Genomic DNA, 21299 nt, shown 5'->3' with positions numbered 1-21299 from the left:
ACACAAAATTCCCTCACTCAAATTATATTCTTCAGTTAACAATCTAACAAAAAGAATTGAATTTCCCCATTTGTTTAAGTACTCAATGAATTTAACAGTATAAATTTGTAGATTCTATTTAAGTTAGATTCAATTTCTATTAATTTACTCTTTTAAAGTTCTTATTCTTAGTTTATGTAAGTATGTATGTATGTATGTATGTATGTATGTATGTATGTATGTATGTATTTTGTTGGCCATGGGGTCTGAACAAATGGCCTGGGAGCTGTCCCTCAGCTTTTCAGCTCAAGGCTAGTGCTCTACCACTTGAGCCACAGTACCACTTTCTGCTTTTCTGCTTATGTGGTTCTGAGGAATTGAACCCAGGGCCTCATGCATGTGAGGCAAGCACTCTACCATTCAGACACCTTCCCAGCCCCTCTTTGTTTAGTTTTAAAGTGCCTTTAATGACCTTTCTTATTATAAGATGATATAATTCTATAACTATATCTAGTTTTTTTAATAGGTTGATGATTTCCCATAGATTCACAGCCATCAAAAGATACAAAGTATTTCCTTCACCCTTAAAAGAACAGCCAACTTCTGTTTCCTCAGAAGTTGCACAGAGGTTCTTCCTGCAGAGTATCCCATACTTATATCTAACACCATGTGACAGAACAGACAATAACAATGTCTTCTTATTCTGTTATCCTCAGAAAATAAAATGCTATTCAAAAAGACTTTGGACCTTTGTTTCTGTAAGGTCCGCTCCTGGATGGCCAGTGGACTCCACCCTCCTCGCAGCAAAGTCTCCACCCAGTACCTGCGTTACCTAGGCAACTAGGATACCTGGAAGGGGTCACATCTGCATCCACTGAGGTCACATCTGAATTTGATGTGGCCACACCTTTCCCCGCCCATACCCTACATAAGGCCTAACCCAGGCCCAGACGCTCTCTTGCTCCTGCTCCTGCTCCTGCTCCTGCTCCTGCTCCTGCTCCTGCTCCTGCTCCTGCTCCTGCTCCTGCTCCTGCTCCTGCTCCTGCTCTTGCTCTTGCTCTTGCTCTTTTCTTGCTCTCTCTCTTTCCCAGCCACGTGGAGTGCCAACCTTGCCTGGTCCCAGCAGGTCTACCCCTTAACCTGAATACCACGTGAGTGCTACTGTTCTTACCCCTCTCTCTGCTCTTTTCTGGCTCTTTTCTCTCTCTCTTTCCTCTCTTCCCAGCTCTCTCTCATTCCCAGGCCTTTCCCAGCCACGTGGAGTGCCAACCTTGCCTGGTCCCAGCAGGGCTACTACTATATACCACGTGCGTGCTGGTGCTGTTCTTACTCGGCTTACCTCTTTTTAGAAACCTAACATAAATGGTACCGTGACTCAGATAAAGGCTTATAGTCAGGATAGCTGGGATTTCTCTGTTTTTTGCTTCTTTTTTCATTTTTTTTGTTCTTCCCTTTTTGCTCTGATGGCCTTTTGCAAACCCGTCTGTCTGCGGCGGAATCAATGCATTGATACCATTGCTGCCTTCACATCCACGTCCACACCACTTCTCTACTCTGGTGAGTGGAGCTACTCTCTACGGTTCTCTGTTGCTCTCTCTAGAGGGCTCTGGGGGATGTCGGGACGCCGCTTCTGCCTGGTCAGCTCTCCCTCACTCACCAGACTGACTCTCCTACTCATTAATCGGGTGCTGCGAATCACGCCCAAGCCGTGAAGCCCCTTTGAAATGTCTCCTGCGCTCCCTGGAAAGCCAGAGAGCCTCATTTTTATGCCGTTCTCAGAAGTACACAGTTTTTGCTACTGCAATGGTAAATGATCAGAAGTCTGTTTACTTTCGGGCTCTCTTTGCTCTCTCTCTGCCATTCATGGGCAACTTTCTACCCTTTTTTTTTTTTTTATAACTTTTTGGCCTGTGTCTTGAAGAGTGCGACGCAGGCTGGGTCCCAGGGACCCCCCCCCCTCTAGGTTCCCTCTCAAACGCTAGCCAATGTAGGCTTAATCTATTCAGGCTTTCTTTGCATTCTTTCAGAGATTCGCCATCTTGAATTCGCCATCTTGGCCATGTGGTGGCTTAAGGATTTGGCCCCATCTGACCCTTCACCTTCCACTAAGTTTACTACTCCATCTATTCTAAGGTGCCTTGCTAACAAGTTGCTCTTTTCACAGGCCCTGGTAATGGACGCCCAACCAGCTGATATGCTTTGTTAGCAAAGATGTCTAAATGTTGTCGAAATTTTAGGTTTTAAGTTTTGCCTTTTTTGTTTTGTGTTGTGTATTCTACTACTGACTACGTGGTTCTAAAATACTGGGTATAAAATGTCATGTCAAAACCAACTTTACAATGTCGGTGTGGGGGGGGAGGGGGGTATAATTGGGTGGGGGGAGGGGGGAGGCTGGGAAGGGAGGTGAAGGGTAAACAAAGGAGGAGGCTGCAATGCTTGGTAAGAAATGTATGCATTATCCTGCCCATGTAATTGTCGCCCCTCTGTACAGTATGTTCTCAAATAAAATAAAATTAAAATAAAATAAAATAAAATACTGGGTATATCTGTGCTAAAATTCTCATCACATCTAATGAGTTTTGTCATTTCAGAATATTTGTTGGCAATTCTTGATAAGAACCAGGTAAGCTCTACTTATTCTACTTGAAATCCTTGTTGCTTTAATTGGAAATAATAAAGGGCTTTTGTGGCAAAGATTTCAGTTCAAAGCCAGCTTGGGCTAAAAAATTCCTAAGACTCTGTCTCCCAGCTAAACTCTGCAAGTGGTACTATAACTCAAAGTGGTTCCCTGCTAGCCTTGAGCAGAAGTGCTCAGGGACAGTGCCCAGGCCTTGAGTTCAAACCTCCTTGAATACTAGTGGTACTATAACTCAAAGTGGTTCAGTGCTAGCCTTGAGCAGAAGTGCTCAGGGACAGTGCCCAGGCCTTGAGTTCAAATCTTGAATACCAACTGGGACAAGCCATCCCAGCAACGAGCACCTAGACTCAGCCAGTCTGGGGAACAAGGGAACGTGGAAAGGAGTAAGAGGAGATGATGTCACATCACCTACTTTGTGCCTGCCCTTTCAAAATTAACCTGAGCCTGGAGGTCAGTAGAAGTAAGAAGCCTACCCAGCCAGTGTCTATACCTGTCTACCTATTAACTGAACAGGAATTTATATTCTTGCCTTTGTCACTTGACTTCTCTACCTAGTCGCCAGATGTCAGAAGTAACTAGGGACATTTCTAACAACATTTTCAGCCCAAGTCCTTCCCCTTGCCATTTATTTGCTCTCTAGTATTTTTTTCCAGCCCCTCAATGCTCATGAGACTTCTCCAGATTTCATCTAAGGACTCACGCCACCAAGGGACAGCTGCTGCTCACTGCCTTCTCTGGGAGGAGACCAAATTCCAGCCTTTTACCCCTATTGTCGACGCCCCTTGTCAGCAGGAAGTAGCCAGAGAGAATCCTCGCCCTATTTCATGATTATTAAAAGGCTGGAATGTAAGGTCCGCTCCTGGATGGCCAGCAGACTCCACCCTCCTCGCAGCAAAGTCTCCACCCAGTACCTGCGTTACCTAGGCAACTGGGATACCTGGAAGAGGTCACATCTGCATCCGCTGAGGTCACATCTGAATTTGATGTGGCCACACCTTTCCCCGCCCATACCCTACATAAGGCCTAACCCAGGCCCAGACGCTCTCTTGCTCTTGCTCTTGCTCTTGCTCTTCTTCTCTTCCTCTTGCTGCTCTTTTCTTGCTCTCTCTCTCTTTCCCAGCCACGTGGAGTGCCAACCTTGCCTGGTCCCAGCAGGTCTACCCCTTAACCTGAATACCACGTGAGTGCTACTGTTCTTACCCCTCTCTCTGCTCTTTTCTGGCTCTTTTCTCTCTCTCTTTCCTCTTTTCCCAGCTCTCTCTCATTCCCAGGCCTTTCCCAGCCACGTGGAGTGCCAACCTTGCCTGGTCCCAGCAGGTCTACTACCCCTTACCTGAATACCACGTGCGTGCTGGTGCAGTTCTTACTCGGCTACCTCTTTTTAAAAACCTAACAGTTTCCTCATGTTATTTATAATTTAAGGAAGCTCAATGCCAGACATTACTATTTTCTGTAGTTGTATGTTACAAGATCTACATTCATTCCCATGGAATGTTTTATTTTTGTTGGGTGTGGTGGTCCTTGTACTAGGGCTTCAACTCAGGACCTGGTAATGTCATTTCAGTTTTTTGCTCAAGGCTGGGACCCTTCCACTTGAGCTACCTCACTGCTTCTGGCTTTTTCGTGTTAACTGGAAATAAGACTGGGTAGGTTATGGAGGGGGTATGACTGTGATACATTGTATACATGTATGGGAACTTCACAACCTCCTCCTTGTACAACCAATACTTGCTAATAAAAAGAAAGATAATTAGAGGTCTAATTGTTCACAGTAAGTTTCTTGTAATTTCCCTTCTTAAATCTTTCTCATTTTTTTCATGCTAGCATGTGCTCAGTGCTGACCCTTAGCTCTTTTTCTTATGGCTAGTAAGTACTTCAGCCACAGCTCTAGTTCCAGTTTTTGCTAGTTAATTGGAAGAAAGTAACTATCTGATATTTGTGCCTAGGTTGTCTCTGAACCTCAGTACTCAGATCACAGCATCCTGAGTAGCTAGGATTACAGGTGAGAGCTACTCAGATCCTTGTTGTCTCCTAAATTATCCCATGTCCATTTCACAATGGCAGTCCATTTCCATGGTTCCCAGCTTTGCAGCAAGCGCTTAATTATAATCCAACACCAAGTCTAACCTCCACCACAGATGCTATTTTTTGTGTCATACTCTGACTATAGACACCCTTCTCCTGGCTGATGCATTGCATCAACCTAGATGGCTCTCATACTAGGCCACAAGGATAGAAAGCCAGGAAACACTAGCTTAGAAGCTGTTAAATCAGAGGAGCAAAAAGATATCATAGTGCATTCTGCTGTGATATTATTCTGACTTAAACAGCCTTGTCATCTATTACCGTAGCTTTGACATCACATTCTGAGTAGTGACTGGGTGTAAGCTGGTGTGTCAGAGCTGACTATAGTATTGTCCTGAGCCTGTGCAGACTGAAGAGACAAGCCAGTGCCAGTAGCACACACATTGGAATAACAAAGCAACCTATAGTTAGGCATTGCCATTCTTTGTTCTAGAGTAATGAATGAATGACTCTCTAATTTCTTGACAAGAAATTCCTGCAGACCCATATGCAGCTGCCTCATCAGAGCAAGTAAAGAGCCTGGTGCTGCCTGGAGGAAACACTGTGAGAAGCTGCCAGAAAGCATCTGTTTACTGGACTCATGGGGCTCCTCTGTCCTCTAGAATTAATGACAAATAAGGAGCAAACACCTCCCCCTCTAGGCAGACATACACAGGAAGAGCATTGCCACGGCACAACAGGGGACTCCCAAGACATACACCTGATCTGTGCTGTCAGAACTGAGAGGGTTTTTTTTTGGGGGGGGAGGGTCCGGTTGTGGGGCCTGAACTCTGGGCCTGTGCCCTGTCCCTCAGCTCTTCAGCTCAAGGCTAGTGCTCTACCACTTGAGCCAGAGCGCCACTTCCGGCTTATTCTATTTTGCTTATGTGGTGCTGAAGAATCGAACCCAGGGCCTCAGGCATGCAAGGCAAGCGCTCTACCACTGAGCCAACTTCCCAGCCCCAGAGCTGAGAGTTTTTAATGACACTTCATCCCACAGTGCTCTCTAAAACCCTCATCCCAGCCCTGCTCATTTCATGTCCCTGACAATGTTTATAGGCATCCCACATCCAGACTGAAGATGTTCCTTCATGTTTGGAGTAAGTCTGATCAGACTTTATATGGATCCACTGCTCAGTCAGGACTCTCGATCCCTCCCATCCCCTTTTTGATACTGTCTGTCTCTTGACCTATTCCTGTCTTCTCTTTTCAAGATTCAGTCAGGGCCGGGTACAGGTGGCTCACACCTGTAATCCTAGCTACTTAGAAGTCTGAGATCTGAGGATCGTGGTTCAAAGCCAGCCCAGGGTGGAAAGTCCGTGAGACTCCTATCTCCAATAAACCAGCAGAAAACCAGAAGTGGCTCTGTGGCTCAAGTCATAGAGTGCTAGCCTTGAGTTGAAAAGCTCAGGGACATCACCCAAGCCAAGCCCAGAGATCAAGGCCCATGACTCAAAATAAATAAATAAATAAATAAAAGAATGCAAAAACATATAAAGCTCAGAATGGCAAGCAGCTGAAAACAGGATGGGATAAACCAACATTATCTATGACAGTTTTCAGATTATGCAGAGAAATGCCTGCATTGTTGGAGCCCAAGCCCATCTGATAGCTGAGTTTTAGCTGGCTGGCATGCCCATGATGCCAGGTAATGGTATTCACAAGTTTTGTGATATTATTGGATGACACCAATAGGCTTCAAGTTGGGAACCTGAAATTTTTCTATTGATCTAAGAGGAGAAATATATCAGGACAAGAAATGGGATTAACACAATGCCAAAAGCAAAAGGCCATCCAATCCAAGGAAGACAGAATAACTCTGTCTCTGAAAAGATGATTCTCTCAAAGGAATCCTGAGCTGAGCATGGTGGTCTATGTTTGCAATCTCTGAATTTAGGAGGCTGAGTCAGAAGTTAGGTCGAGACTAGCCTAAGTTCCATGCCAAGAGAAGAACACAAAACCAAACCTCATCTTACAAAATAAAAGAAGGATTGGGAATGTGGCTTAGTAATAAAGTGCTGGCCTAGCACATACATGAAGTCCTGGGTTTGGTTCCTCAGTACCACATAAAGAGAAAAGGCTGGAAGTGGTACTGAGGCTTGAGTGGCAGAGTGCTAGTCTTGAGCAAAAGAAACTCAAAATGAATGGTGTTAGGAAAAATGTAAAATTAATGAAATAACATCTCTCTCCCTCCCCTATATCCCTTCCTGCTTTCCTCCCTCCCTCCTTTTCTCAGTACTAGGGTTTATACAAAGGATTTCATGCTTAGGCAGGTGTTTAACTCTTAATCCACACCACGGCCTTTTTGTACTTTAGTTTTTAAGTTAGGGCATCCTGTTTTCTTCCCATCCCAGGACCAGCCTCCCATCTAGCTGAGATTATTGGAATCAGCCCAGCTTGATGATTGTGATCAGATCTCACTTTTTGCCTGGGTTGGTCTTGGATTGCAGTCCTCTCAATCTATGCCTCCCAAGTCGATGGTACTACAGGAGTGATCTATCATGCTTAGCCTTTAAAATGATCACTTAGAGCTGGGCGCAAGTGGCTCCTGCCTGTAATCCTAGCCACTCAGGAAGCTGAGATCTGGTTCAAAGCCAACCAGTGCAGGAAAGACCATGAGACTCTTATCTCCAATAAACCACCAAAAAACCTAAGTGTTCCTGTGGCTCAAGTGGTAGAGTGCTAGCTTTTAGCTGAAGAGCTAAGGGACAGCAGCACCCAGGCCCAGAGTTCAAGTCCCAAGACAGACAAAAAAAATCACTTAGGAAGATAAAAAAAAAAAACCTCCTGAATTCTCACATTTATTTAAATAGCGGCTGCCAGTCATATTTTATAAAGCACTTATGGGGCCCATGAAGTCTTTTATTTTTAAAATACAATAAAATAGTACTAGAGCAGTTGGGATATTGTTCTGCCAGTAACACTACTGTAAGAGCCTCGGAGGGAGCAAGCAAGCCGGCTACAGGCCAGCGCCGCCACCGCCGCTTCTTCTGAGCAACAGTGAGAAGCAGCAAGCAGCCATGGCTGGGGCACAGGCTCCTCAGGCCAGACCCTGCAGTCAGGGAAGCCCCTCCAAATCCCTCCAGTGGCTGACCTCAGGCCTCAAAGGCTCCAGCGCCGAGCTTCCTGGGCTCATCCCTAGGCTGGAGGTGCAGTGTGAAACAGCAAAGGAGTCAGCGAGACTCCTCCAGTGTCAGGGCAACCAGGCAGGAGTGGAGCCAAATGGCCAAACTTGCAGCAGCGACTGCAGCAGTTGTTGCTGCCTCGTGCAGCATGGGCCAGGGCTCCTGCAGCTGCTCAGGCACAGCCAGAGGCGGAGAAAAACTCCAGGATTGACACAACCCCCTTCCACCCAATCGGCCTAAGATCTGGGAGCTGGATCTGGAGCAAAAGGAGAGGGGTTCAGATGGGTGTTGGAGGCATAGGCCTACAAAACCCCATCTGAGCACCTGTGTGCCCTGAGGGTGCATGCAGGCATGCATTCTTTCCTTCCAATTTATTTATTTTTGTTGGTCGTGGGGCTTGAACTCTGGGCCTGGGCGCTGTCCCTCAGCTTTTCAGCTGAAAGCAAGTGCCCTACCACCTGAGCCACAGGACCACTTCCAATTCTTCTCGGGGAGGAAGGGACACCCCTTCCTCCATGCTGGGCAAAGGTTCTGCCCCCGGTGCAAGACTCAGGTAATGGTTTGCTCAAAGTACCATTCCTGCTTCATCTACTTAACCACGTAGAACAATGCCTGGAGACTCCCCCTATGTGTAATCACCTGTGCTTTACCTACTTTTACAACCTTGATTAGTGGAACTGCTCCACATTTGTTGACAAGGATTAGCTTTTTCTGTTTAAACTCTCATTGCCTGTGCTCCCATAAAACTGTTTAACTCTCTGCCCCTGACTGAAGATTTACTTCTCCTGCTTGTGTGCTGTATATAAGCATGTGATGTTTCAATAAATTTTGTCTATACCCACATGGTGTAGTCCCTTCTTGCCTATACCACACATCGTGTCCCCAGATCCCACTGTGGAAACAGCAACAAATGGGGTTATGCCAGTCAATGCCTCTGACATCTCCCCCCTTTTTTGTTTTTTAAGTACAACTGTAAGCAAGAGATCCTTTGCAGGAGGGATTTGCAGAAACTATTTTGGAATGTAGACAGCAATATCTTGACAAGACATAATGCAATCGATCTGTAGAAACACTATGTTTAAAACTGTGCCACCAGGTACGAGGGTCCAATTGGTTTAGCACAGATGCAATTCCCTCAGCCAGACCTTCATATCCCACCCCAGGGAGTTGTGCCAAGAAAGTCTCAATGACTTCCTGCTGTAACTAGTGGATGTCCCAAGTCAAATTTCCTTGCAAGACTGGCAGGTGGTAGTGAAGTCCCTGCCAAGTAATGTTAGAAGTGTTGAATCAAGTAGGAGTGATGCACAGTTTATTGAGCTCTAATCACACTTGAAGGTTAGCTGTTTCTGCAGATCAATTATCTAGTCTCCCATCCACTGCACCCTGTGTTGCAGTGTGTTCAGACGGGAATCAATGTCCTGTTTAATATTGTGCTGATGAGTCCATAGCTGGTGACAGTCCAGCCACTTCTCTACAAAGTCCTTGGTTTGGATGGAGGAATGCAGGGCCACTCCAGCAGTCGCAGCAGTCATGGTGATAGCAATCATTTCAAGGATCACAGCTACACTCAGACCCAGGAATCTCCTAGTTCTCTTCAGCAGTTGCTGGAAGACTCCTTTCAACAAACCAACAGTGGGGCTCTCCTGCCAAGGTCGGGTGAGGTTAACAGGCACCCAGACCCCTAAGCGAGATCTTAATATCAAGAGAGACTGAGAAGGCATATTAAAAGAAATAGTATGATTTAAGCATGTAAAGAGTCCTGGCTGCGTGGGTTCTCATTGATTGACACTGTCCCTGTGGGCTAGTACATAGGAAAGTTTAATACAACCCTGTACAGTAGAAGAATGGTTCCTGTAAAATGTATAATTTGCCTCATGGGCCCTAGTAAAGTGACCAATCCAATTCTGAGTTGTATAAAATTGGGTGGCAAGTTTTATAAATGCCACTGCTCAGGCCCTAAGTGTCCCCTGAAATTTATATGTGGCCTACGAGGCACAAGGCCTCCATCATGTCAGGTGAGCAAGCCAATGGGTTCTACATGATTTATAACTCCATTGTATAGACGTCACCGTCAGAAGAATTATTAGTATACCAATCACCAACATGCTTTTCAGAATAATTGGCAATGAAACATCCATGAGGACCTCAATCTATAAATGAGATGTTATCATTATGCTGTATAATCTTTCCTCTAGGGTTTTGACACTGAGACCACTGAATAGAAACATAAACCCAATTCAATAATTAATGTCCTGGCATACTAGGTTAGGTGGTTGCCCAGTCTTATTTGTATAAGAATGATCCTGACCAATAAAATTTAAGGAACTTGTTCTGAATAGCCCCATATGATTGTTGATCTTATCATCAGGCAAGATGTATGCCCATACCTGTCTTCTGGTTGGTAAGCAAGGTGATGTCCCTAAACACAGTGGTAAAGACTCAAATCCTAAGGAAATAATATAAGGTATTCCTTCCTCACCTGGATGAGTAGGGTCTGCATGATCCCATGGTGGCGGAAAATACGTGCTGTCATTTGTATACGCCACCGGACCTTGGTCTAGCTAATCCACTAATTTTAACAATGGTGGGTGAGGGACATAGGCCCAATATGCATGTTCACTGCAGATGTATTCACAAGCAGTGCAATCACGGCCAAAACAGATATTCAGGTATTCTAGGGGTTTTTGTACTGACCAGGGTGGCTTCGGTCTTGTGTCAACACCTTATTCTGACCCCATGTTGGTGGGGTCAAGCTGGTTTTCTTAAGATAAGGATGATGGCTTCCTCGGGACTTAAAGCTTAGGTCTGCGAAGCTGCGTACTAGATCTTCTTCCTCAGGGTTGTGTTGTGTTGTTTTTGCTTCTCTGGAGGTCGGATGAGTCAAAAAGGGACCCAGATGTTGCCAGTGGATCCATCTGGAATGATAGAAACACTGTTTTCCCTTATGGGGCATTACTCTTAGTCTTCATTGATTAAATTTTTTAAACCATATGGGAATAGATAGTGAGGTGGTGCTAGAGGGATAAAATGCTTTTCAGCTTTAGTGAAAGGATCACTTTGAGTGAAATTTTAAAAATTTAAATAAGGTGAAGGCAAAAGTTTCCCTTGGGGATTCCCCTTTTTCGTTTTTTTTTTTTTTTATAATTGAAGCTTAAATGTTTTATGGGTGTGTAAACAGTTGGCATTAGTCTACACAGGTTGATTAAAGAAGTTTTCCTAGGGACTAACTTTAGTAAACTCCCCTAATATTTTTCTGGTTGTACACTGGCTTTTATAATATGGTGTGGGGTAGTTTGTCAAGGTGACAACTTTTTACTAATTACATTTTATTCCAAACTAGAGTTTAGACATAATTTTTTAACTTTTAATAGCTGTATGGACCCTGTTGGGGGGGGGGGCTATAGCAGCATAGCCTGTTTAGTACTTTGGTTTGTAAAAGATTTAAATAGTCTAGGATGTTTAAAGGTAAGATCCATAAGAAGTTCCACTTGTAGGTGTTCAGTGGCAGTTTTGTAATTGACAAACAAGTTATAAAAGCAGAACTAACAGTTAGTGATTACAAATTGCATTAAGGCAAATAGGGTGGTTGAGTCCAAACAACTGCCTGTAGACATCCTGGTATCTAGGCTGGAGATGGGGGCATTGTACCCAGCTTCAAGGCCTGGAGGTGGGACAAGTCTTACCTTGAAATTCTAGGAAAACATTACCTCCCCAAATGGGCGAAAGCATTGTTTAGCTCCTCAAATAGCCTAGGTGGGACAGCCCATCCTTTGGCATACAGATGTTTAGTGTAGCTCCTGGTGCTTAACTCTCTACTTAAGCCCTTATCTTTGAAAATTTAACATTTGGTCTAAATCCTGATATAAATGATCTTTTTAGTAATTATCAGACCACAATTTTGTTTTATTTTGGTGTTTATACCAATGTTTCTCTGCTTACCTGGGACTTATTTGTCTCAGTTAAATTTGAATTTTCTCCTTCCTTGTTCTAATTAATAGCCTATCTGTTTACTTTCGATCTGGTCCTAACAATTTCATATTTTATTCTTAAACAAATTTATTTGGTTAGTGTCAGCCCAGAATTTACTGCCAATTAGGGTCTTAAGCACATACAGAGCAGTTTGGATTTAAGCTATTCCCCACATTTCACAAACTCAGCCTTTTACAGCCAACTATTACAAATGGTTGACAAGTTTTTGCCCAGTTATGCATGCTTATAAACTAGCTTGCCATGACCTCCAGCTCTGATCAATTTTAGAAGAGCCAAACATTATTGCCAAAGTCCCAGCAGTGCCTCTTTCTATGTTAGGGTAAATGCAACCTTGACATTTCCCTTGGTCACTGGACTTGAACTTAGTGCCTGAGTGCTGTTTTTCAGCTCTCCAGTACAAGGATTGCGCTTTGCCACTTCGGACTCCAAAGCAACTCTGCCCACTTTTTTGGCACTCTGCTGGCTAGTTAGAGATGATAATCTTTCTCTGCCTGGACTGGCTTTGAACTGCAGTTTGTAGATTGCTCACCTTTGGTCCTCAGCTCCACCCACATCTGGGCCCCCTCCCATTTCTGGAGTTCCCTCCATACAACTGGCCTCTCCCTCTCTCCACCCAGACCCACCAGAACTCCTATCTACCTCACTTCCTTTTCTCTCAGATACTTCTGCTACCAGGATGGTGATGGAGGTCATGTGCTCCCTCTTGGGGGAAATATGGCTCCTCTAATAAACCTTGTAATCTTTCTCCTTTGCCTGCCTGCCTCTGCATGGTCCCATAGGATGGATGTGTCTGATCCTCTTTCATTGGTGGCTCCATACTGGGATAGGTTCCCCAGTGCATTTGCTCCCCCTGCACCTCAGAAGGGAGTTCAACCAGCTTCCCTGGGACCTATTCTGAGATCCTTCACTCCAGTCACCAGAGGACCATCAAGGTAACTTCCTCCTGACTGAGCGCTCTACCAGCCCATCCAGCCCCACTAATTAATTCCCACTCCAGGGTAAGTGACAAGTTTGTCCGAGGTCGGGGTTTCTGATTCCAATATCAGTGGTAAGGCCACCTGAGCCTTTCTGGGCTAACTGAGCCCCACCCTCACCATCTGACCAAAAACTTGGCCAAGTGCTAGAATTAGCCACTAGGGGCCTACCATGGCCCAAGGACCCACCTTGGACCAACATAAGGACAGTCTCCACTGGTGGGGCCACCACCTATTCAGGAGCCAACCTGCACTGTAGAGGACACTCTACTGTAGGCAAATGGCTTCAGGTCACTTACCATGGGAAGGACACTAAATTTCTTTACATTAAGGCCACCTGGCCTTGGAGGGCTGTTGGTTCCCCATCAGTTAAATTTGGCCCAGATTTAAAACTCCACTTCTGAGAGTGCTTGAGCAAGTACCTCTCTCTCTCTCTCTCCCCCTCCCCTTAAACTCTCCCTCTTGCCAAAATTACCTGCTTGTAACCTCTTTCACAAGTATTTCATATGCTAAACGCGTTGGTTAAGCCCTGGAAGAATGTAACCAGTAATTGCTTGTTTCTACTCATTAGATAGAAAATGGGTGAGTTTAAGTCTAAACTCACCGAAATAAAGGCCAACAAGTTTGGATATTACCAAAAGTGTATTAATCTTCTCTCTAGCACTGAGCAAGTGGTGGATGTGCCAAATTGGCATCTTGGTACTTCAGCTTGGTACTACCCCTTCCCCCTCCCCTGTCCTGTGGTGCCATTATGCTAGGCCAAGTGTATGTTCCTATTGCCTCCTGTTCATTTGGTTTCTTGTTGGCAAAGTTTTGTATTTTAAACTGACCACATGGTTCCTTCATAATTAGAAAAGTAGTTCCACTAAAATTTCAAAACTTTAAAAGTCTATTTTAAAATCTAAGCATGCTCTATAATCTGTGCACAAACATGTCTGTCTGTGTCTTATTTGACTATATGTAAGTGATTATGGTTTCAAGGTTACTCTGCCTACTAAAAATCTTTGTCAATGGAAGCTGTGAATTAATCTAAATTGCTTTAAAACTTTGTGACCTGACTAAGCCAAAGAAAAAACAGGCAGTTTTAAAAGACCTTGGAAAAGGACTTAAAAAAGACAATGTCCTTTACAAAGTAAATGAAATTGGTAACTAAGTTGGCTGTGAATTATGTCATTCCTATGTCCATCTATGCTAAGAGTTAACTATTGTACACTGACCATGGCTAGTAAACTAAAGCTAAGGGTTTCATTCTCTGTTTTCTCCCCTGTGTGCCGATCAACTTCAATTAAGATCAAGGGAGCAGAGTGACTATGCCCAGGCACAGCTGCCTAAACCAGTGGCACCAGCCTGCAAAAGACAATGTAAACCAGGTCTCTAACCAGTATATGTAGAAATATTGCAGGTTACCAACAGGAGGTGCAACAGTCCATACATGCTGGGAGATGCCACAGTCTCTCTCAGACTCTGGCCTTGCTTCATCTTACATGACCAAAAGCCTGTTAATTAAGGGTAAAACACAAGCCACATTAGATATTTGGTTCTGTAAATGTTAATCGCCAGAAGTTAGACCATACAGGGTGTATGAGCAAAGGATAGAAATTGATTTCTATACTATTTTACAATTGGAGGTAAATTCCTAAATGTAACTCAGACTGCAGAAAAAAAATATGGCCACTCTTTCTATTCACTGCCCACAGGACAGCCTACAGGCAAAGAATATACAGCCCAGTGTTTCAATGATGCATTTAAATGCAAATTAACATAACTTCACAAAAAGGATTTAAAATGACATCCCCCTTGTAAAAATTTGAGAAGTTGTGGGGAGTGGCTGACCTCCCAGACAAGTTTAAAAGATAAAATTTTCCTAAAGGTTTATTTCAAAGTAAAAAAAAAAAAAATAGGATTATTCAGGTTTGCCCCTAAAGTTTTTTGTAACAGTTGCCGGAAGGCCCACAGTAAAAGATAGGACACGTTTGTCAAATGTAATTTAATAAGTAAAACCATGCTTATAAAACTACTTCCAATGACCATCTTTGTTGCTTTTAATTGGAGTAAAAGTTGAAAGACCCCCGGCGTGGGGTGTCCTTCAATCAGAAGAGACCCTTCCCCAAGGAACAACGAGACCACTTGTGCGGATGCAATCAGCAAGAGGTTTATTTGGGCAAGCCCTCGGCTCCCAGGTGCACTCAACCTCGAAATCCACAAGGTTCGGGTTGAATGTCTGAGAACCGGTTACACGGGTACCCGGGGCGACATAGTCTATCGGGAGACTTGCGCGCCGAGTGCTTGAAAGCACCCTCTTTTTATGGACAGCAGAAGCAAGGTTACAGAAGCAAGATGCTTGGTTACAGAGTATTGATTGGTTAATTTCAAATTACGCTCAGGGTGGGGATTGGTCAGGTTAAGCTGGCCAGATGGGGCAGGTGGGGTTGGGGGAAAGCTGACGTGTCGGTACTTGCCCCGGCAAGTCTGTGCTGGTCGTCATGCACCGAAACTGTTCGTTCCCTAATTTTGACAAGTGATTTATTACCTCCTGACCTACCCTGCCATTATAGCTAAGTTTTACAGGAAGGGACGGGAGGGTCGGCTATTTTTCAGGAATGCCTGGTTTTAGGGCATGTGTTAGAGTCATGCTGAGGTCTGCAGGCGGTGACTCAGTGGTTAATGACTTGCCTGCGTCCTGCTTGCTCTCTTAGCTATGTAGGGGAAGGGGCAGTGGTTTTTCTTAAAGAGCTCAATGGATGAACGTATTCTGGGGTCTGGGGTCTTTTCATTCCCCCATTTTCTTTTTGCCTGAATGAAATCCTTCATTCAACTGGAGATTCCTCCGTTAATTTAAGTTGATGATATTGTTGGGTTAATACTAGGGCCTGCACGACCGATAGGCGGTCCTGATTACCACTCCTGTTTTGTTAGCATAAAAACAACATTCTTCCTTTAAGGCTACACATAGGCCCCCTTCCTTCTTTCTTTACAATTCCTTTCCCAAGGCTTTCATTACCACCCTCTTTCTTTACAATCTCTTGACCATCTTTGTGGCTGTAGTTTAAAACTGCCCAATTTTCCTTTGGCTTGCGGAACCTTTATCTTAGAACAGCCTTAAGGCACCACCGTGATGCAGAAGCTTGCTAGATTTTAAGGCTAAGAGTATTACCTCTATTGATAACACACTCAGGTTATTACCATATTAGAGTCAAACTAGGCTGTGAACATAGAGTGGATTTCCAGTTACTATGCACTGGAGTGCCTAAGACAAGCAAGCCAGTGATATCCTTGTCCCCAATATCCACTGTGGGAAGAGAGGGTTTCTGGATATCACCCAAAAGAATGTCCCACAAGATCTTAGATTTAGCAGCAGTCAACCATGAAGCAGACTTAGGTGATGGAATCAAGCAGGAGTTCCTCCAAGTGACTGTCAGGCCGTCAGGCAGCAGCAGCAGCAACCGGAACAGCAGGGTCTCTCAGTGGCTCCAAGGGACTGTTGTCACACCTCATGCTGGGCTGTAAATTCCTACACAGACTGGTTAAAGATACATTGCCTAGGCTTGGCAGGCTTTGATCCTGCTGGTTTTTAAGATCTTTTAAACAATAGCTCAGGACAATTTACCAAAATCACAACTTTTTACTAACCAGATATTTTTGTAAATAGACACAGAAGGCAGTTAACACTATTTTTTATGCCCTTATTAAAAATTATTTTATCTATTTCGCCTCATTTTTCAAAAACTGACTCTGGACTCTTGATCTTAAAATGGGGGTAGAAGGGCGAAGGTCCATCTTCTGTAACTTCTTCAAGCTGACTTTAGGGGCGTTGATCTTACCTAGCCAGGAGCCTATAACCTTAGCCTATTTTACAAAGAGGCCATCAGGGTTAGAAGTCATTAAGAACAATATTTAACTTTTGACAACTGCACAGACCTTTTTTCCAGCTATAGCAGTATAGCTTGTTTAGCACTCTGGTTTGTAAAAGCATCTTTCTGGATGACTTAGGAATGTGATCTTTAGTAACCCTAACACAATGCCTGAGTTACCTTTGCAGGCCTTTAGACAGATATCAATAGAAACACACTCTCAGGTTTACAAACTTTTTCCTGAGAAGATGAATTTCATGTAACTGGTGTCAGCTCAATATTACTGCCAATTAGAGCTTTTGGCACATAAAGGGGTTAAGATTTAAACTACCCCCCACATTTTATAACATTAGCTTTTTACTATCACAGAGGACTGGCAAGTTCCTGTCCCTTACAAGGTAGTCATGAACATTAGGCATGCTTCCAAACTATCTTCCTATGACCTCCCGGCTCTGATCAGTTTTGAAGGGCCACGCACAAATGACTCTAGGATCTGACATTTCTGCCATCCAAGCAGTGGCTTACTGCCTCTGGATGCTCCACCATTGCTTTTTGTCCCAGGAGTGTCTTCTCTACATTGGGATAAATGCCTCATTGGCATTTTCCTTAGCTGGTTGCTGGACTTGAACTCAGGGCCTGAGCACTGTCTCTCAGCTCTACAGCTCAAGGCTAGCACTCTGCCACTTTGAGTCCCAGACTCGGGGCTTGAATGCTGTCCCTTAACTCTTCAGTCCAGGGCTAGTACTCTGCCACTGTGAGTCCCAAAGCATTTCTGCTTGCTCTTTCAGCACTCTGCTGGCTGAGTAGAGGTGACAGTCTCACAGGGACCTTTTTGTGCCCGGGCTGGCTTTGAACCGGTTTGCAGATCAATGAGTCTTACAAAAGGCCATTTTACTCCAATTAAAAGCAACAAGGTGGTCAACATAGAAGTAGCTTTTAAGCATGCTCTTACCTGAAACTTATTAAGAGTCAAAGTTACATCTGACAACTTGTAAGAATCCTCTGTGCTTTGCTTTGGGCTTGCTGGAAACTTAAAAAACCTAGAAGAGCAAACTAGAATAGCAATTATTTTGATAATCCTAATTTTTTCTTTTTTCCTTTTTTTTTTTTTTTTGCACATTGAGGCCAATGTCAAGAATGATTTTACATTTAAACTTTATATCCAAAAATCCATTCCCTATTTTTTTAAACCTCTTATTAATCACCTTTAATATTTTATACTTTAGTTTTTATTTGCATTTTGAAAAGATCCCTTGAAATCTTGAGGCCAAGTGTCACTCATTGTCTCTTGGCTGCTTGTTTTAAAACAGACACACATTAAGATTTTTAAACTCAAATGACAATTTTCCTTAATGCAAGAATTACAGTCACCTTTACTATACCACAAAGCTAGATTTAACATCTTTATAACTTTTTAAAAACATCCTAATTGCAGAACATAATTGAAAGTAAGCCACATTATACAAATAACTTTTTACCCTCTTTTTAAGGCCTTCCTAATTTTAATGTTAACACATCCAAGGGAAAGTTTTAGTAATACTAATCAGATCATCACATCATTCATTTTAACCATCATGTTTTCAGTGCCTATCTGCAGGGAAAAGAGACAGAACAATGATGGGCCACTTGGCCCCTCCTATGGAATAGGCAGGCACACACCCAATCTGACTCTTTAGGGTTAGATGAACTGCGTTTGTGCCAGTTTGCCTCATCATGCTTGGACTCCTCCCAGGGCCTGTCCCACTGCATGACCAGCTGAACTGCACTTCTGCTTGTTCACCCTTCACCCCTAAAGATAGGTCTTCTGTTGGTTTCTAAGTTTTTCCCCGTCTCTTCTCTTGGTTCTCAAATGAAATACAGTTTTAGATAGAACAGGTAACATCTTTGACAGTGTTAAACTAACCTTTACATTTAAATTTCTAATTTTTATCCCCAAATTTTAGCCAAGGGAATTAGACCCCAAACAGCCAATGCATTTTTGTTAAGCCAGATAACTTGATTACAGTATAAACAGACTTATGCATTTTAAAATATTAGTTTTTAAAATACCAGATTTTCTAATTTGCAAGTTAAAGAACCTTTTAAAAAGCCATTTAAAACAATGTGAAGATTTTTAAAAATTTTGGTAATGTCCAAACCTCATAACCTTTTGAAATTTAAATTTAAATCACCCAATTGTTACAGCATGCTGACAATTTTTTTTTTATCTTTGAACACGTTCACAGACACACACAAAACACACAGATCTTAAAGCGCGCAAAAATCAAAATCAGTTGTACGTACACTTTCTAAAGGTTTTAAACAAAAAAATTTAAGACAGTATTTCTTTTAGAACTAGGTACCTTTGTTGTGCTTCATTTTCACAGAGCTTGCTTGTTAGCAAGGCTTATGAATCTCTTCTGAGTTGGAGGAGGGCTGAGGGAGGGAGTCACCTAAGACTAAACTGGCCTGATTTTTTTTTTTAACCCAATTTTAGACAGAACTAGCTGAAAAGTCCAATCCAGGTACACAGCCTTCTACGCCCTCACCTGTCCTCCAGCAGCCTCCACTGGGAGAAGGTGCAGCCTGAGGCTTGAAGGGAACCAAACTAGCCCAGTAACCCTTCATGCCTCGTGGGGAGGGTGGGCATAGCAGGTCTGTGACTAGGCCCAGCTGGAACTTTTATTCCCTCAGAGATGTTTAAATAAATAAATAACAAAAACACAGATAAACACAAAAACCAAGGATCCACATTTAAAACTGGTACCAATTCTAAAAACAGAACTAGACAAGAACTGAAGGCTGAGTTGGGGACTAATGGGCCCCAGTTTATCCCTACCGGAACTCTGTGCTGTTCCCACTCAGCAAGCTGAATCCAGAGTCTGCTGGGTGAGCCTGCCACACTCACCCAGAACTTTCCTACCCCATAAAACAAACACACTAAAGTTAACAAGACAAACATGTGGCCACAAAGACAGAATCAAGTCTCAGTGAATAGGGCGACATCTCACCACCATTCACTTACCAGGGGACTCAACCCCCCTACTCACCTCCGGAGGATTTTTCTCTTAGAGTCCTGCAGACGTTGACCCGGGGGTCTTCCAAGGCAGAGGCGAATTCCCAGTCATCTTAGGGCAAGGGAAGGAAGTCCCTAGCGGCCGTTCCCTCAGACTGACAGGTTCTCCCCCACGCTCAGACCCCCCTGAGCCAAGGCCCGAGGCTGAGATCTAACTGAGGCCACCTGCAGATGGTCAGTGGCAATTTCATAATTGACAAACAAGCAAGTTCCCAAAACCTGACAATCTCGGCTCAGGCTGTGACTTCCAGTGATCTATAGTCAGACTTAAGGGGGTTGTTAGTTGCTGCCCCATCCCTTTAAGGACAACAAAACAGACAACAGAAACAATTAACACTAAACAGAAACACAAAAACAGACAGGCGCCAAACAGAAAAAGCGACTTCAGATGGGAGTGGCCGACCATGGCTAAACTCCCGGGAAGGAGAGAAAGCTGAGGTTGGGAAATTGGAGAGGGAAGGAGTGGGGGAGAGAGCTGAGGGGCAGATGGAAGGGTTAAGGGGGTAGGGATTTGGGGGGCCGGGGTAGATAAGAAGGGTTTCATCCACGGGGGAGGTTCTAGAATAAGAGCTTCCCAAGTAACAATATAAGGGACCTGGTCTGGGTGTCCGTGTGGTCCCGGGTCCATAACTTTGGCCTTGATCTGTAAGGCAATGGTTAGGTTAAAGGTTCCTTCACGTGGCCAGCCACAGTTGAAAGTGGGCCATTCTGATGAACAAAAAGTTATCCATTTTCTTTTTTTTTTTTTTTTAACTTCTACTGAAAGATTGTGAGCTGATGTTTGCACATCCCTCCAGTTCTGTAAAGTAAGGTTAAGTGGTGTCGCGACAGTTTGTCCCATTTTAAAACTATTAACGAACACAAGAACAACAATACAATACAGGCAACACTTAGCTTCGCTGCGCGCTGTTGCTAGTAAACCGAAAGCAAAACCTGGCAGAGACCTGTGTGGTTTTGAGGAATGTTACAAAACTATTCACAGTAGCACACTCTCCCAAAGTTTCCACAACGAAGGCAAAGACAGCAGATCAACAGGAAAACAAACCACAAAGGCAAGAGCAGTGCGAGCAACCAAAATTCTACAACAAACATCACAATTATACTGGTCACGCTACTTTTTCACTACGCTGTTTTGACAATAAGCCAAAGGCAAAAACCAGGCGGAGACTGTTTTGAGAGTCTCCCAGAGAAATCACGCGTCTAAAGAGGACTGAGTTCCAGAAAGCAGATGGGTCACTGTTTCAGACCCCGGATGGGCCACTGTTTCAGGCCCCGGATGGGTCACTGTTTCAGACCCCGGATGGGCCACTGTTTCAGGCCCCGGATGGGTCACTGTTTCAGACCCCGGATGGGCCACTGTTTCAGGCCCCGGACACCTCCAGGACGTCTCCTGGGGGCTGCGGTCGGGAGTATGAGCTCGTCAGCTCCTCCACGGGTCCGCCAGATGCAGACGAGAACGGCCGAACTCACCAGATTCGCAAGCGCACACACAGATTGACTTTAGACAGTACACAGACAACACACAGACAACACAGAGACGCTGGCCAGCTTACCTCCCGAAAATGGGTCGGTGGTCCCTGGGTGGGGGTCTCTATCCCGGACGAGCCCCCAGATGAAAGACCC

At 44.1% G+C, this 21299-nt stretch overlaps 1 long non-coding RNA gene across 4 annotated transcripts in view; it reads right to left on the bottom strand.

Moving 5' to 3' along the window:
• Nucleotides 1-8916: 8916 nt before the first annotated feature.
• The window catches only part of LOC138826660 (uncharacterized), a 40623-nt gene continuing 28240 nt past the window's right edge, over nucleotides 8917-21299 (bottom strand). For all 4 annotated transcript variants that reach the window (XR_011371795.1, XR_011371796.1, XR_011371798.1 and 1 more), the window contains 2 exons: nucleotides 10501-10721; nucleotides 8917-9449 (listed from right to left, as the gene is read on the bottom strand). This is a non-coding gene — a long non-coding RNA (uncharacterized lncRNA). The remainder of the gene's footprint in view (nucleotides 9450-10500; nucleotides 10722-21299) is intronic.

This window comes from Dipodomys merriami, unplaced genomic scaffold (assembly GCF_024711535.1).
Source record: "Dipodomys merriami isolate MVZ:Mamm:240054 unplaced genomic scaffold, mDipMer1.0.p SCAF_1465, whole genome shotgun sequence".
NCBI lineage: Eukaryota > Metazoa > Chordata > Mammalia > Rodentia > Heteromyidae > Dipodomys > Dipodomys merriami.
This window is presented reverse-complemented; position numbering and strand designations above follow the sequence as displayed.